Raw genomic sequence first — 16050 nt, 5'->3', positions numbered from 1 at the left:
GAGCTGACTACTAGCTCCCTCGTATTTTTTAACCTCTCACTCACCCTTTCCTGCTGTGTCATCCCCGCTGGACTCCTCGTTCCACCGCGAGCTGATTAGAGATCGATTGATGTGGAGGGAGTCCATTGGGTGAGACATTTCCTGCCATCTTTGCACTTCCGGTTGGAGGAGGTGAGCGGTCTAGCGCTCCTACCTCACTTGCTTTAAAACACGATGCAGGTGACAACGCGCAGCAGACGTGCGCAGCGGACGCACGCAGCAGGCGCGCTGGCGGCACGCGGAAGGCTCGCCAAAGGCAAGCCCGTCTGCGCCCGTCCGCGCCAGACCGGGGCCAGGGGCCGACCCCCCTGTCGGTCACTCCTCCACCAGGGTGTACTCCCCTGAGAAGCTGCTCACCTTAAGTGGCCAGGAGCCATCCACTAAGCACTTTTTAACCCCTTATGATTATTCCGCTCTATCACAGCACTCTCCCCTTCCCCCTATTACCACCCCCACAACGGCTGATGCCGATTTAGATCTTAATGTCTTACAAACAAGCTCTCTCCCTGGCTGGGCAGGACTGTCTGTCTATCTGGTATTTAAAAAACCGCTCACTGGCTAAACACCAAGCCGAGATATTTTACCATTTAGAAACAATTAAGCCTGATATACTGCTGCTGTCAGAAACGTGGCTCAGGCCAGAGTCTAGCCCCGACATCCTGGCTGCTGTCCCTGACGGCTATTACATCCTTCAGGCAAATCGGCCACAGGGGAAAACTGGGGGGGGGGTGTGGCCTCTATAGTCTCCCATGCTTATAAAGTTAGCTCCCTTATCATGCACCCCACACAGCCGGTGGAGTATGTAATTTTCAAATGAGTCGGCCACCCTTCCCCTTACTGTTGCCCTCTTTTATCGTCCTCCTGGATAGTAGCCTGGTTTCCTGCATTCCTTTGGCAGCATAGCGGCTGAACTATCAATTAATCACGCTAGGACCCTTATAATAGGAGATTTCAATTATTGGCCCCACACTCAACACGAACGCGCTTCGTCTAGGGAGTTCTCGGACCTGTTATCTGGCCTAAATTTCTTTCAGCACGTTCATGTTGTCAGGGGTCACATTTTGGACCAGTTGTGGTCCCTAAATCAGGATGTCCTAAACTTACAGATCTCCCCATGTGCTTGGTCCGATCACTTTTTTATTTCTTTTACTGACTCTAGAATCCCAGCCACAAAAACGTCCCCCACCATTTGCCCACTCATTCGTCATTGGGGCAAAGTAGACATCCCCTCGCTTTGTCTTTCACTGGCCACTACAATTCCCTCCTTGTCAGATGAGGCAGGCTCCCCTCTGTCTGTTCATACTCAGGCCGATAATATTCATACCTGGCTTGCAGACGCTAGGGATACTGTTGCTCCTTCAAAGAGGCTTAGGAACAAGCGTCCTCATGATGCACAGTGTTGGTTTTGTAAGACCTTGATAGACCTGAAGCTTGCCCTTCAACAAACCGAGCGCAAGTGGAGAGCGGATTACTGTCCTTTCAAGAAGCTTACTTTTTTGGCCGCATTTAAAGAATACAAATTGGCTATTCTGGAGGCTAAAACCAAGTATTTTTCGGATAAAATCCTTAATTCCTTTAATAAATCTAGGGAGATTTTTGCCATAGTTGACGAGTTGACCAAACCTGATCAGATCACGATGACCCCCTCCTTTTCTCAGCACCTTTGTGACTCCCTCAACAATTATTTTGTCGAGAAGATTGCCTTTATCAAAGCAAGTATCCCTACACCTGACGCAAGCTTTGACACAGGCAATATCCCCAACAATTCTTCCTCTTTTTCGAACCTCCCTTTAATCACACGGGAAATGTTCGTATCTCTCCTCAGTAAAGTTTGCTCTGGCTCTCCCGCTGACAATTGCCCTGCCCACATTGCCCGTGAGATCTTCCTCAGTCTCCCAGAGGTGCCCCTCCCTCTGCTTAATAAATCTCTTACTGTGGGGACTGTCCCAGTACATTTAAATCTGCCGTTGTTTCACCTATTCTTAAGAAACCTTGCTCAGATCCGGCGACACTGAGCAATTTTCGGCCCATATCCCTGCTCCCTTTCTTGGGCAAACTCTTAGAGGCCCACGTGTCTAGATGCCTTGGCTCATTTGTGGAAAGCTGCCGGTTTTTAGATCAACATCAGGCCGGTTTTAGACCGCAGCACTCCACAGAATCTGTGATGGTGGCAGCTTATGACGAACTTAGGAAAGGGGCTGATCAAAACTTCTCCCAGGCCATGGTGCTCCTTGACTTGCCGGCGGCGTTCGACATGTTGATCATTCCATCCTTTTTCAACGGGTCGAGAGCGCCCGCATCAGGGGCACCCCATCGTAAGCAAGGTGTTTGTCTTGGCCCCTTCACCTCCGCAGCTTATGGGGTCCCTCAGCTAAAGACCTTACTTGTGGGGTCCCTCAGGATCCTTCCCTCTCCCCGTTATTATTCAACCTTTACATTTCTCCCCTCATTTCCAGGCTACGTCAAAGACCAGGGTTCATCCTCAATTATGCGGATGACCTCCAGCTCATTTTTAACATTGATTCCTCCCCTGCCTCTATTGAGAACTTCCAGTCCACTATGTCATACATCAGTAATTGGATGAATGCGAACCAACTCAAGCTTAACCCAGGAAAGACCGAGCTTGTACTCACTGGACCTATGGGCAATCCTTGGAACTCCAGCTTCTGGCCACACTCGCTGAGAAATGTCCCCTGCCCGGTGAGCTCAGTCAAGAGTCTTGGAGTTACCATCAGTGAGGATCTGACTATGAAACCTCAAATTAAATCTGTGATGTCAGCATGTTTTTTTCATCTTCGCCGCGTTCGAAAGATTAGCAGATTTCTCACTCATGAGGCTTTAGTTCAAGTTACGCTTGGTCTGGTTATTTCCCCTATTGATTATGGGAACGCATTGTACGTTGGCATTCCCCTTTACCAGTCTCGCCAACTTCAGCTTATCCAGAATCAAGCGGCAAGACTGGTTTTCCGGCAGCCTAGGACAAGTTCAGCCAAGCCTCTTTTGAGGAGCCTGCACTGGCTCCCTGTGATCCAGCGCAGCCTTTTCAAGGTGGGATGCTTGACCTACCAGGCCCTTGCCCATCAAGGCCCGTCCTTCAATCCTCTCGCCTTCATCAATGTATCCCTTCCCGAGCTCCAATTTGTTGCTCATGTGCCCCTTCAAGCGGAAAAGGCTCGAGGGATTAAGATTCGCTTCCCAAGCTCCCCTTTTTTCGAATTCCTTGCCCTCTGACCTCCGTCTTATATCTTCTCATAATCCCTTTAGTAAGGCTTTAAAGACTTGGTTGTTCTCTCAAGCTTTTGATTGATTAATGATTGATGGATGTTTCCATCTCGCAGTCTTTTCCTCTGTCTGTCCAAAGCGCCAAGAAGCCGTTGGTGAACGTGCGCTGTACAAATGTTTTTATGATATCATATCATATCATATCCTATCATATCATCAGGGTCAGTGTGGGCCTGGCTCAAATCCTGTCTGGACGATCGCTCCCAGCAGGTCTGGATGCCCCCCTTCTCATCCACCGACAGGAAGCTAGCAACTGGAGTTACGCAGGGCTCGACCCTGAGCCCTTTGCTCTTTAATGTCTATTTGACCCCCCAATCTTTTTGGCTGTGGAGTTGAGTGCGAAAATCATGGCATACACTGATGACACCCAACTTTTATTCACCTGGAATGGCCCTGATTTAGATTTAGGCATCGCTCAAAGGTGCCTTTCAGCTGTATTCACTTGGCTGGCACGGGCCCAACTCAAGTGTAATGAGGAGAAATCCGAGGGACTGCTGTATGGTCAGTTTCCCCCATTCTTCAAAGAAGCCATATGGCCCCCTGACTATCCACAACCCTCTTCTGAAGGGGGCTGAGCAAAGAACTTAGGTGTGCTGTTCGGAGAAGATCTCCGGTTCTCCAAGCACATAAATAATGTTTTGCCTCCCTGAAGTCCCTGAGAAAATTCTTCCCTTTGCTTCCTATGCCAGCCAAGGAAATGGTCGCGCCGGCCTTCATTCTCTCTCGGCTGGATTATGCCAACGCCCTTTTCATCGGCATCCCCGGCTATCTGCTGAACAAACTTCAGCTGATTCAGAATGCGGCGGCCAGGCTCTTATTTAATATCTCCAAGAGATCTAGGGCCGATCGGTAAATGGGTGACAGGTATGTAGGGGGCATTATTTTACCGAATCGGTAAAATTACAGATTCGGTAATTTTACTGATTCGGTAAAATACAAAACCGGTAATTTCACCGATTCTGAGGCACCCAGATGTAGGTGGGACTCTTCAGAGTCCCAGAGGCCTTACCGAATCGGTATTTTACCATCAAATCCAATTTGATGGTAAAATACCGATTCCGGTGTGCATGCACATGTGTGCATGCACACCTATGCCATGTGACAGGCAGACCTGCCCTTAGGGCATGTATGCCTGCCACATGACACCCGAGCCTGTTTTGGGGGTGCCGGAGGGTGTCAAAGTGACACCCCCTGCACCCTTGTGAAAATTGGTATTTAGCGATTCGGTATTTACCGAATCGGTAAATACTGAATTCTTCCGAATCGGTATTCCAGCACCTCTGGAATACCTACATATCCACCCCTTAGATTTACCGATTTTTAGTTACCGAATCGGTAAAATTTGGTAATTAAAAATCGGTAAATCTATTTTACCTACATCTGGCCCCTAGTGTGAGAGCGCATCTCTGTGATCTGCACTGGCTCCCCTTGGCCCAGAGGGTTCAGTTCAAAGTCCTCACCTTAGCTCATAAAGCATTGCACGACCAGGGACCCTCTTACATTAGGAAGCGTTTCGCTTTCTATAAACCCAGCCGCACTCTACTCTCGGCTTCTCATCATTGGATGGTCACACCTCGCTTCCGTTGCACTAGGATGGGGGGGCCAGTCTCTTTCAGCCAAAACCCCTAATCTCTGGAACAACCTCCCTCATAGTCTGCATCATTCACAGGACCTTCGCATCTTCAAGAAATTGCTCAAAACTCATCTTTTTAACCAGCCTTCTTAAGCACTCTCATCCTTTTTTTTTTACAGCCTCAGCCTACTTACACACCAGGACACTCCTAAGTATCAGTGCACGCTACAAATCATCTATAACATAACATAACATAACATAACAGAGGTAGACCAATTCATGAGTGGCTGGTACACACTGACATAACCATGGGAGAGCAAAAATCAGAGACTAAGGGTCTCAAAAAATGTCTGAGGGAAATGTATGTCAAGAAAACATAGTAACAATCTGAAAATATTCCCTACAACATATGAGAGAGGTCAACAGGAAATAGGGAAATTCATCAAATTCAGCGCTAGTCATGTAGTCTACATTCTGGCATGTCCATATAACAAGCTGTCTGCACTATTCACTCTGTCAAAAAAAGATATTCAAACGTATGTGGGACACAGACAAATGAGGCGATCAAAATACATTTTGCAGAGTGTCATTTTTCCTGACCAAAATCTTCTTTCATACAATGCAATAGATAACATTGATCTAGATTGGGGGCAACATAGTCCTGCAGTTGAGATGGAAGAAGTCTGAATAAATCATAGTTCTGGAGACTAAACCTCCCAATGGTTTGAAAATAGGAGAAGAACTGCTGGTCTAGCAGTTATAGTAGCTTGATTGCTTCCATATGTTGATATTTCATATCTTCATGTCTGTTCTGTGTGTGGTTTTGCTCTCCTGTATGTTGTAGATTTTAATGATTGTATTTCATGTTCTTTTGCATAGCAGAAGATGAGGAAGTTACTCTTCCTGGGAGATGATTGATACTCCCTACCCTTGTCTTGAAGAGGCAACCTCACTGGGTTCTTTGTTGCAGTGCAAAGTAAGTTTCAATTTCCCCATTTTCTATTTTCATTAAATATGCAGTTTTTAAGATCTATTTTGCCATTTTGTTACTTAGGTTGTGGGGCTTGTTGTTACTTGGTGTCAGATCTGATGAAGCCTTTGGGTAAGAGTTGCATGGCTCTGCATATATTTTTTAAATATAGATCGATATAACAATGCCATTGCACTATTAAATTAAATTTAAATTACATGTAAAATTTAATAAATACAATAAATCAGCATAATTAGTAATTTTCTAACAAATAATTATTAGCAAACAAAATCCCACCGGAAGGAACAACATATGTACTTTGGTATTATATATTAAAAATTATGAAAAGTGGTCCTTAGGATTATTCAAAATGTAAAGTAACAATATTTTTAGAAAAAATAATGCTACAATATTTTTTACATTCTAAAAAGGTTATGAAAATACAATGTAAATATGTCTTATTTTTAGATTGTATTAACATTCAATGCATTTATATTTGAAATAATTTTAAAGAATCTAATTTAATTTAACATTATTATCTTTGGGTTTCTATTGTAAGTCTCTACCTCAGTTATATTCTATGGAAGGTTGTTGCTTAATCAGGTGACCTCCTAGTTTGGTGCTAGACTAACTTCTACTCCTTTTAGGTTGGAGTAACTTTACACTCGTAAATTTGGCTCAGACCCCTTTTACAGGTAGGGAGTTAGTCTGCACTTTAGAGTAACTTCACACTAGTGAATTGTGAATATCCCAAAGTAGTAAAGTTACTCAAAAATGTAAGAGTAAACTTACACAGGTAGATTTTTTCATGTGTAAGTTTACCTATGTGAATATATATTGAACTTTGGTTCCTCTGAAGTGTTTTCTATTTTCCAGCTTCCATTTTTTAACCCATTTGTAAATCGTAATAGCACAGACCACTTACTTAACAGAGCACATTAAAGCTGCATGTGACTCTAAAAAACCCCTCTTTTCTGTTATTAAGAAACTGGTTACACCTACCAAGGTCAATCAAGTAAGGATAAACCAAGACTTTTGCGATATGCTTGCCAATTTCTTCCAGGAAAAGGTTGTTAACATCTATAATAAATTCACTACAAACATAATAGACCACCATCAGGTGGAACAGATGATAACTAACGAAGAGGACAGAAGGGGTTTCTCTAATTTTATAAATCCCTCAGAAGAACAACTTAGAGAGCTTATTCTGACCATCAAAACCGGCTCTCCATATGATCCCAGCCCGCCTAGTATATTGCATATGGTGCCTGTCCAAGTGGCTAAAAACTTACGATTTATTTTGAACCAGGTGTTCACTAGTGGGATCTTCCCAGACCAGTGAAAATGTGCTTCTATCCTTCCACTTCTGAAGAAAGATAACCTGGACTCTGCTGACCCGGGTAACTATCGCCCCATTTCAAGACATCCTTTTGCTGCTAAATTGGCAGAGAAAGTTATGAATCACCAAATTTCATCCTAAATAGAAGAAAATTCTTTCTTAGATGATACACAACATAGATTCAGGAAACATCGTAGCACTGAATCAGCTCTTATTGTGGCTACCGAAGACATACATGAAATTGTTGATGGAGGAGAGACGGCGGCATTGGTGCTGCTTGCTCTCTCTGCGGCCTTTGATACGGTCAGCCATGAGATTTTGGTCAGCCGGCTCCAAGATCTAGGGTTAAAAGGAACAGCTACGAATCTCATTAAATCATTCTTATCTAACCGACAACAAAACGTAGCTTTGGGCAACTATGTCTCGAGACAATTCTCCCTGCCATGTGGAGTTCCACAGGGATCTGCACTAAGCCCGACACTTTTCAATCTATGTCACGCCATTGGCATCGATTATCAAAAATTCTTGTTTCTCCCTGGCCTCTTATGCTAATGACACACAAATTGTGGTCCATGACTAACAGGGGAAATAGTAGTGATATGACCTTCAGCTCATGTTTGAAAAGGGTGAGCAATTGGATGGATTGTAATTGTCTAAAGTTGAATGCCTCAACGACTGAGGTGATCATCTTTGGCAACAAAAACTCTCTCTGGACACCAGATTGGTGGCCGCCTGAGCCTACGCCATCGACCAAGGTAAAGAACCTGGGAGTTGTGCTGGATAGTGAGTTAAAACTTAAAGAACAGGTAAATAAAATAACATCAGTTTCTTTTTGCTATATAAGTTTGTTAAGAAAAATCAAAATGTATCTACCTCATGAGCTTTTAAAAACAGTGACTATGGCTTTTGTCCTCACATGGATAGACTACTGTAATAGTCTCTTACCCTGACATCGGGCCTCCTGAACAGACTCCAGATTCTGAATGCAGCAACCCGCTTCATTTTTAAAATACCTAAATATGAATCAGCAAAAGAAGCCATCAGAAAACTACACTGGCTGCCAGTTAGGTGTAAGTTTAAAGCCCTTTGCCTGGTATTAAAATCCTTGCACAGCCTTGGGCCAGATCAGCTCATGAAAAGCTTTAAATGGTATATTCCAGCAAGAACACCGCACACATGCTCAGCCAGGAATATGGTGGTCCCCCCATTTAAAAAAAAGCTCATGGGGGGAGAAGTATTTACAGGGTATCAGCAATGCTCTGGAATAACCTGCCACTCTTTCTAAAAACAATCACCACCCTTCTCAGCTTCAGGAAGTCACTAAAAACGTGGCTTTTTACACAGGATAAATAAAAGTTCTCCTGCTTACATTTAATAAAATGCTCGCCCTGCTGACCTTTTTGATCAGAATACTATAGCACCAAGACGCCCCTGGGCATACGTTTGCGCTTTATAAATTTGGTTTACATTACATTACATTACTTCCATTCAACATTCTATACTGTCAGACAGAAGAGTGATCCATTTTACCAATGAGTTGATGTGTACAGCTGTGAGTGGTCCAGTCATCTCTGGTTCTATTGCTATTGTTTTAATATCTATCTCACAGATTCCACACTTCCTCAAATGGTTATAACACTCTGTTTTGGAGAAGAGGACACAGAGGTGCATGAGAAAATGTTAAATGTGGTATACTTGTAAAGCGCACAGCTGCCCCAGCAAAGGGGCATCCCGGCGCTGTATACCGCTGGGGAACCCATCCTGGCTTTCCCTGTGAGATGGTCCCTCCTGGGCTTCTCCAAGGTGAAGACAAGCATCCCCGGTGCTGATGGGGCCGTTAGTAGAGATTAAGCAAGCTATTGCCCAGAGTTGCTGAGTGGGACCCATGGTTGGAGTAGGCACCGAGGCGGGAATTATCGAGTCTGCTGACCATGGCCCAAGACCCTGCCGCGTCAGGAGTCGAACCCTGGTCCCGGCCCGACCTCTGCTTCCGGGTCTGACGCCTCTAACCAGTTAGCCACACCACTCCACGAGCACTGAAATACCACTCTCTTCCTTAAACCTGACCTTTGTGTGACTTTACAATCAGTATATTTCCTTAGCATATCTGTGCAGTACTTTACATTCAGCCACCTCACCTTCTGGTTCTATAGCATATTATTGCCGCTAGGGGCATGGCTCATAGATTAGGAATTTTATTGCCTCATATGCTTAGAGGAGGAAAGAAGCCTGCAGTTGCCAATGGAGGTATTGGCTCCATCGACGACAACCATTAGCCAATTTTTGAGATTTCCATAAAAGAGAATCAGATACTTGCACCTGAAGTTTTCACAATGCGATTGCCAGCTACAAAATTCCACAGAGAAGTGCTCATGCAAATACCTCAACCATCATATTCATCCTCCTACTTTTTTTTTATCTGGCCACTCTCCCTAGAAGTACAGTCATGTGAGCATTATTATGGAGAGAAGACCATCACACACAGATCCAGTGCAGAGGCCTCTAGGTTGTGTCATCATTCTGTCAGGCGGTGAGGTGGGAAATCTGCCATGGAGTAACAGTGTATTCTGCAGGCCTGAGGAAGCTGGTTCTGAACGTGAATTTCTGATGCTATCATTTCTATATTGTCCAGTGTGTACTTAATGCAACATTCCAGAACTTTCTGAACTCAGAGCTGCAACATCTAGAGTCATCCCCTTCCAATCCTACTTCGTCAGAAATTGTCGTCACTCCTACACGCATCTGCTTAGTATTTCAATATTGATCTAGCTTTACCTAGTGGCCTTCTAACAGAACTACGTGGAAGCACTGGAAATTCATGAACTGGAAATTCCTGCTTGAAGTCAAGAGGCAGCACATTGTGCAATATACTGGTTTCCATTACTCAGCTCTTCATACTCTGCCCTTACTTTTGCCATTTACCATAGCTGCAGACAATATATTATAGCTTCCTCCATTCCTAAATGAGACGAAAGACTGCTAATAAAAAACTAGAAGGAAGGGTGTCAATTATTTGAATCATATCTAATTGCAATGGGGAAATAGTTACTCCTATCAGAATGCAGCATGTACAGTTACCAGAAATGCCCACTGATTCTATAGCTGGAGAGATATATTTTCAAAATTTAGCATCTTCAGGACTTAAGTAATGTTGCTGTATATTGTTTTACTTGATTACCAATTGAGAAATCTGATCCTGTGGAAGTCCAACCTGATGAGAATATCCTTCCATTTCCACAGAAGGGAACGGTTAGGACGAATGGGAGTAAAGCATGGAGGATGCTCAGGAGTTAAAACTGTTACAGGAAGGGATTAGAGAGGGGTGCCCAAGAAATGTAATGCACTTACTAAAACCATTAGGTGTTTTTGGGGGGTCAGAAACTACTTGAAATCAGATGGTGATATGGACTAATACAGCAATAAGATTTTTTTTTCAAAGACCCTGCAGGGATAAATCATAGTTTTGGCCCACAAAGGAGACGTAGGGTGGAATTTGTCTAAGAGTACAGTCTCTTCAATCTATTGGTAGTCTAAGATGTTTAACGACATTGAGCAAAAAGTTAGAGACTGCACTAGCGGGGCTGACAGTGATAAAGGCAAACATACCAGGAATGTTCTCCATGTCCTCTTTAGATGTATCATATGAGGCATGGGTAAAGCTGGCTCTAGACATAAGTGGGCCAATACATCAGCACAAATTATAGGGGCTAAATACATCACTAAACCAGTTGACTACAATTCTATATGGATTGAGACTCAATCTGCCCCGCAAATCACAATTGATGTCCTAGTTAAGGAAGCACCTGCAAATTTAGTCATAGATAACAGTGCAGTTGACTTTGTATTGCATTTAAGCATTTGTCATGAATGGTTGGTGATTTGCCCAAAACATTTAATGTATTTCTTCTTGGCAAATGGTATGTTAGGGAGGATGAAGAACGTTAGCAATGTATTCATCAAATTTGTGAGCTTGTCAGGTATTCAAATAGAGACAAATGATATAAGAATGTATGACGTTACAACGCATACTTTTACAACGCATGCCTTTACAACACATTTTTTACAACGAAAAATCCATTAGAACGCATTCCATTACAACTGATTCCAGGCTATAGCTGCATTGACTACAAATCTTTTGCTATAGGGACAAGTACAGGAAGTATTCCATCATCCACATCAGCCATCCAGTTGGAACTGTGTGCAGGAGAATTAGAAAGATGGCTGCAATGTTTAACTGACAAGAAAGTTTGAAAAACTTGGCCCATGTAATTCTGAGCAGCAGAAGATCATTATGTCACCATTTGTTCCTTAGAGTGAATTGATGATGGCCGTCAAAAGAATGGCAAGACTGATCTCGCCAAGTAAGAGGCAGGAGAAAACCACAACCATGCCACAGTGCCGCTATACTCCCTTCCCCACGGTGGCCCACACGCGCTGAGTTTAGAAACTGTGTGCGGAGCTCTAAGGCGGGGAGAGACGGGCGCCACAGTGCAACAGTAGATATGCGAATACCACTTTTAGTATGTGAATAGTACTACTGCAGTATTTCTTTATGTACTAAAAAATTCTGGGGCATATTATCAAGGGGGTTTATCTCCGCTTTTTTGGCTTTAAAAGCCAAGAAAGCGGAGATAAAATGATCTCCCTATTACCTAGCTGTTGCTAACACCAGTTAACGACAGCTAGTAGGAGATAGCGACCATCGTGGGCCCCACTTTGCATGTCAGTGATATTTATCACTAATGACATGCAAAATGGGCGTGCCAAGATGTTAGCGACTGAAAACAGTTGCTAACATGGCTATCTCCTATTACCAACTTTTGGAGATATTCGCGCTAAGTGCGAATATCTCCAAAAGCTAACACCTGCCCTGAGCAGTTCTTAGCCATGTTATCCAATGGGAGGTGGATAACATGGCTAAGAGCATTAGCTCGGTAATGCATGAATATCGCTGACTTTTAAGCGATATTCATGCATTGCGGCGATTTTTATCGCATTTGCGATAAACCTTGCTAATACCAAGGTTTATTTGCGGTAAAAATCGCCGCAGCTCAGCGGTAAATTTTTGTCTCTAACCAAGCATTAGCGATAATTATCGCTATTGCTTGGTAATATGCCCCTCTGTTTGTAAATAGTGCCTTCTACGTTTCTCCAAAAGGAGGATCTTAGTATCTCTTCCTCTATTTTTTTCTGTTCCTAACATTAAAAACACCTTAAGTGGACTATACCCACATAGGATACCCTCTACCCTGCACTTTCAGTTGAACTTCTTTTCTCTCAATCTTCTAGAACATCCAACCATATCACTGATATTTACGAGGAGAAATTGGGAGGTCACAAACCCATACACCCCCTGTCATTTCTGCAATGGATATCTCTTTGTCAGTGTCCAGCCCTATGTTTGTAATCAACCATAAACAATACATGACAATGATTTTACATGTTTATCAATTTATTTGCGGTTAATAACTACTTACCAGTTGCCAACACACATCACAGGATGTTTGCAATGTTTTCTATTGTACCGTTTTAGAATAATGATGATCCTGTACTATGAAAGCCAAAAACATCTGTACTCACATTGAAGGCCGCTCTATTTACAGAAAAATAGCGACTAACAATAGAATAGTTGATGTGTGAAGAGGCAGGTTATAGACATAGGAAAAAGCTCTTTTGCAAAGAGATGACATTCGTTTTGGTTTTTTTAATAATCCGACAATTTCCTTTGTTGAAAAACATTTAGCATTCCATATTTATCAGGGCTCAGCCTGAAAATGAGCATTATCCAGAGAAGCCACTTAGCTTTTGTTTCTTCTTCTCAGCTGGGTGGAAAATGGTTATGTATTCAAATCATTGCTAATATTGTATAGCTGATGGCTAAGTAGTCGTTTTCCCATATTACTCGCCAGCTATATTCACAAAGTGTTTACAATAAAGAACAAATCAGTCAGCGCTAAAGCAATTTCCATTAACTGTTCAAATTTGCTTTTTGATTTTAACCCAGCCAGCAGTGCAAGTTTTATTATATTCCGCCTTATCCAGCTCCTTGGGAATTCACAGACTACGATAACATTTTCCAGTAAGCTACAACATGTTAATATATGGCACAGAAGCTGTGCTGAAGCAATAGCCATGCAAATGGCTGACCCCCTTGCTAGATAGCTCTTGAAATTATCATCACATCCCACAGCTGAATCAATATTGGCAACCATGTTGTTTGCTGGCCAGCAGAATTTTGGATGGGGTTTTGCAATGGCAGATGGTTGTTTTGGGACAGAGACATTTCTTCTCCAAGAAACCGAGGCATAATACTAATAAATCAGCCTTGTTTTCATTGGTTCTACTTCGCATCTGCCAAAGCAGGTAATGTAGACGTCCAGCTTTGCTGATATTTAATGACAACCTTGTGTATCTAGTAGGCCTTGGGAAGACTAACTGTGAGGGGAAAATGAGTCTAGGAAATTAGTGATTTTATATTTTTTCTACCTTCAACTTCCGAGGTGAAACGGTGAGAGCATACTATGTAATGTTTTGCATCCAGGGCCGGCTCTAGGGCGGTGCGATCGGTGCCACCTCACCGGGCTCCGACTTGGGGTGGGGGAGTATTTTTGAAAGTAAGTTATTATTTTAAAAGCACCTGCTGCCGCGTTCCTGGCCTCCAGCAATGTTCAGACATCAATTAAAATGTCGAGATAACTCCAGTGACTAATCGTCTTCTTGGAAAGAGACTGGGGGTTTGTCTAGTGGAAGTTTTGATTCATCCTAAGGTAGCACAGTGGGTTAAAATGCCTGCTGCTAAGAACATGTACAATGCAGATAACAAAGCACATATAATGTAAACAGGTCAGTGGTTTACTGCTTCTGTAAGAGAGCTCCTTTTGTTACTTGTTTATAAGTCACAATCCTAATATAGAACATTAAGCTTTTCACTGTTATCAAGGAGCCGCAAGCAAGCTACAAGGTATATGTTAGAACTATATGTTTTTTTACTGAGTCTTTCATTATCCTAATCCATCCAAATGGGTTCATTTGAGAAGAAACAATTCTTATTATTAACCCGTTGACCACGGCACGAATTCCGCTGCGGTGCTGGCGTTTTAATCAGTGGGCACACGCCCACCGTCACTTGGGATGGCCGGGGGCCATCCTCAGTACAGAACGGGTTAAAGAGAACCCTACCAATGATGTTACATTTTAAATTCTGAATTTGTGCTTTTCCAAAATATGGACTCAAACTATTTGGCCTATCAGTATCGATGACGTGTCACTTCTACACTACACCTTGTAGTCCTGTCTGACGTAACATTTCCTAAATACTGATTTACACACATATGATTGTCTCTGTGCAATGTGTGTGTGTGTGCTGTAAAGTGCTCTGACATCTTTCACTAGTATGAGTGGTGCTATAAAAATAAATGAATCTGAGAGACAGTGTTTATGGAGACTTGAGGGGCACTGTTAAAGGGTGCTAGTGAGAGAAAGTGTGGCTCAAGTGGTCATTAGGTGGGTGCCATCAAACATTGTAGCATAGGTCACCACAATTGTTAAAGCTGGCCCTGTTTGCGTCCATACAAAATAGTGCAAATTAATAGTGTGCCATTGTTAGTGCTTAAATATATAACATCAGTAGACAATATTTGCTCCAAACTAAGATTGTGCGCAAGGTAAAATTGTATCAAGCTCATTTTAAAATATTTTTACAGCCCGCTGTCCTAGTTTATTAAGACTTGAAGCAGAAATATCTCTTTCAACATTGAGAAATTGGAATATGTTTAAGAAAAAATCTGTTTCTCTACTTATTATGAGTGCCAAACCACAGTGCTCAGCCAGGGAATGGGAGGCTGGTCATGTTCTCCATTCAGACTGTAATGCAGCCTGAATAGAGAACATGCAAAGTGTGCATGAATGTTTGACCAGCCCCAGAGGCCCGGTCAAACATTCATACACACACATAGTGCCCACCACTCCTCAACTCTGCTCTGAGAACAGAGCAGATCTGCGCTGACACGCCACAGCAGGAACAATCAAATTATAATAACGTAGAGTTATTCTAATCTTTTTTCCTTTTTTCCCACTGCTTAAAGTAGTGGGGCGATGCTCCTCAACCTTAGCGGAGGAGCCTCCTATCCATAATGGTTTCTACCACCATTAACTATTGTGTCTCACATCATTATTAATACTCTAATCTTAATCTTCTGGAATATAATTATTTGCTAAATTATGTATGTGGCATTCAGCAGAAATCTTGTATGCATGTAATGAAATATGTGGCCCTATTAGTCAATCCATTCACACTATGTTTTAAGCCCCGTACTGGCGTTTCGTATTGGACTTATCCTTTTTTCATCTTTAAGTCTTTAAGAAGCATCCAGTTTTAACAGGAAAAAGCCATGCAAGCTAATATTGCACATTACATAGGCATATTCAGATAATTAGATCTTATATAGATATCCCAAATATTTAGGGGCCTACTTCTGAGAATGTCACCCAGTTTAGTGCGGAACTACTCTCTGCCAAAGATAAAAGTGACCAACAAGAAAAAAGGATTGTGTGCGTAACTACCTTCAACACCAAAAGTAATAAGATCAAGCGCATAATCAACCATCATTGGCAACTGATATCGGACGATGTCAACCAGTCTGAAACCCCCTTACATGCTTTTAGGAAAGCTAAAAGCATTAAGAACTTTGTGGTATGGTCGCTCTTACCAACACCTGATGAGCCTACTATCACCTCAATGTGGGATTTGTGGTCGGCCATTTCAGATGCGGCCACTGAAAGGCGTGTGACACTGCAATCCAAACCAAGGAATTCCAACATCGTCAACACAAAATCAGGCTAAAGACA

This window comes from Lissotriton vulgaris, chromosome 8 (assembly GCF_964263255.1).
Source record: "Lissotriton vulgaris chromosome 8, aLisVul1.2, whole genome shotgun sequence".
In the NCBI taxonomy this organism is placed as follows: Eukaryota; Metazoa; Chordata; class Amphibia; order Caudata; family Salamandridae; genus Lissotriton; species Lissotriton vulgaris.
Note: the sequence above shows the minus strand (reverse complement) of the source record.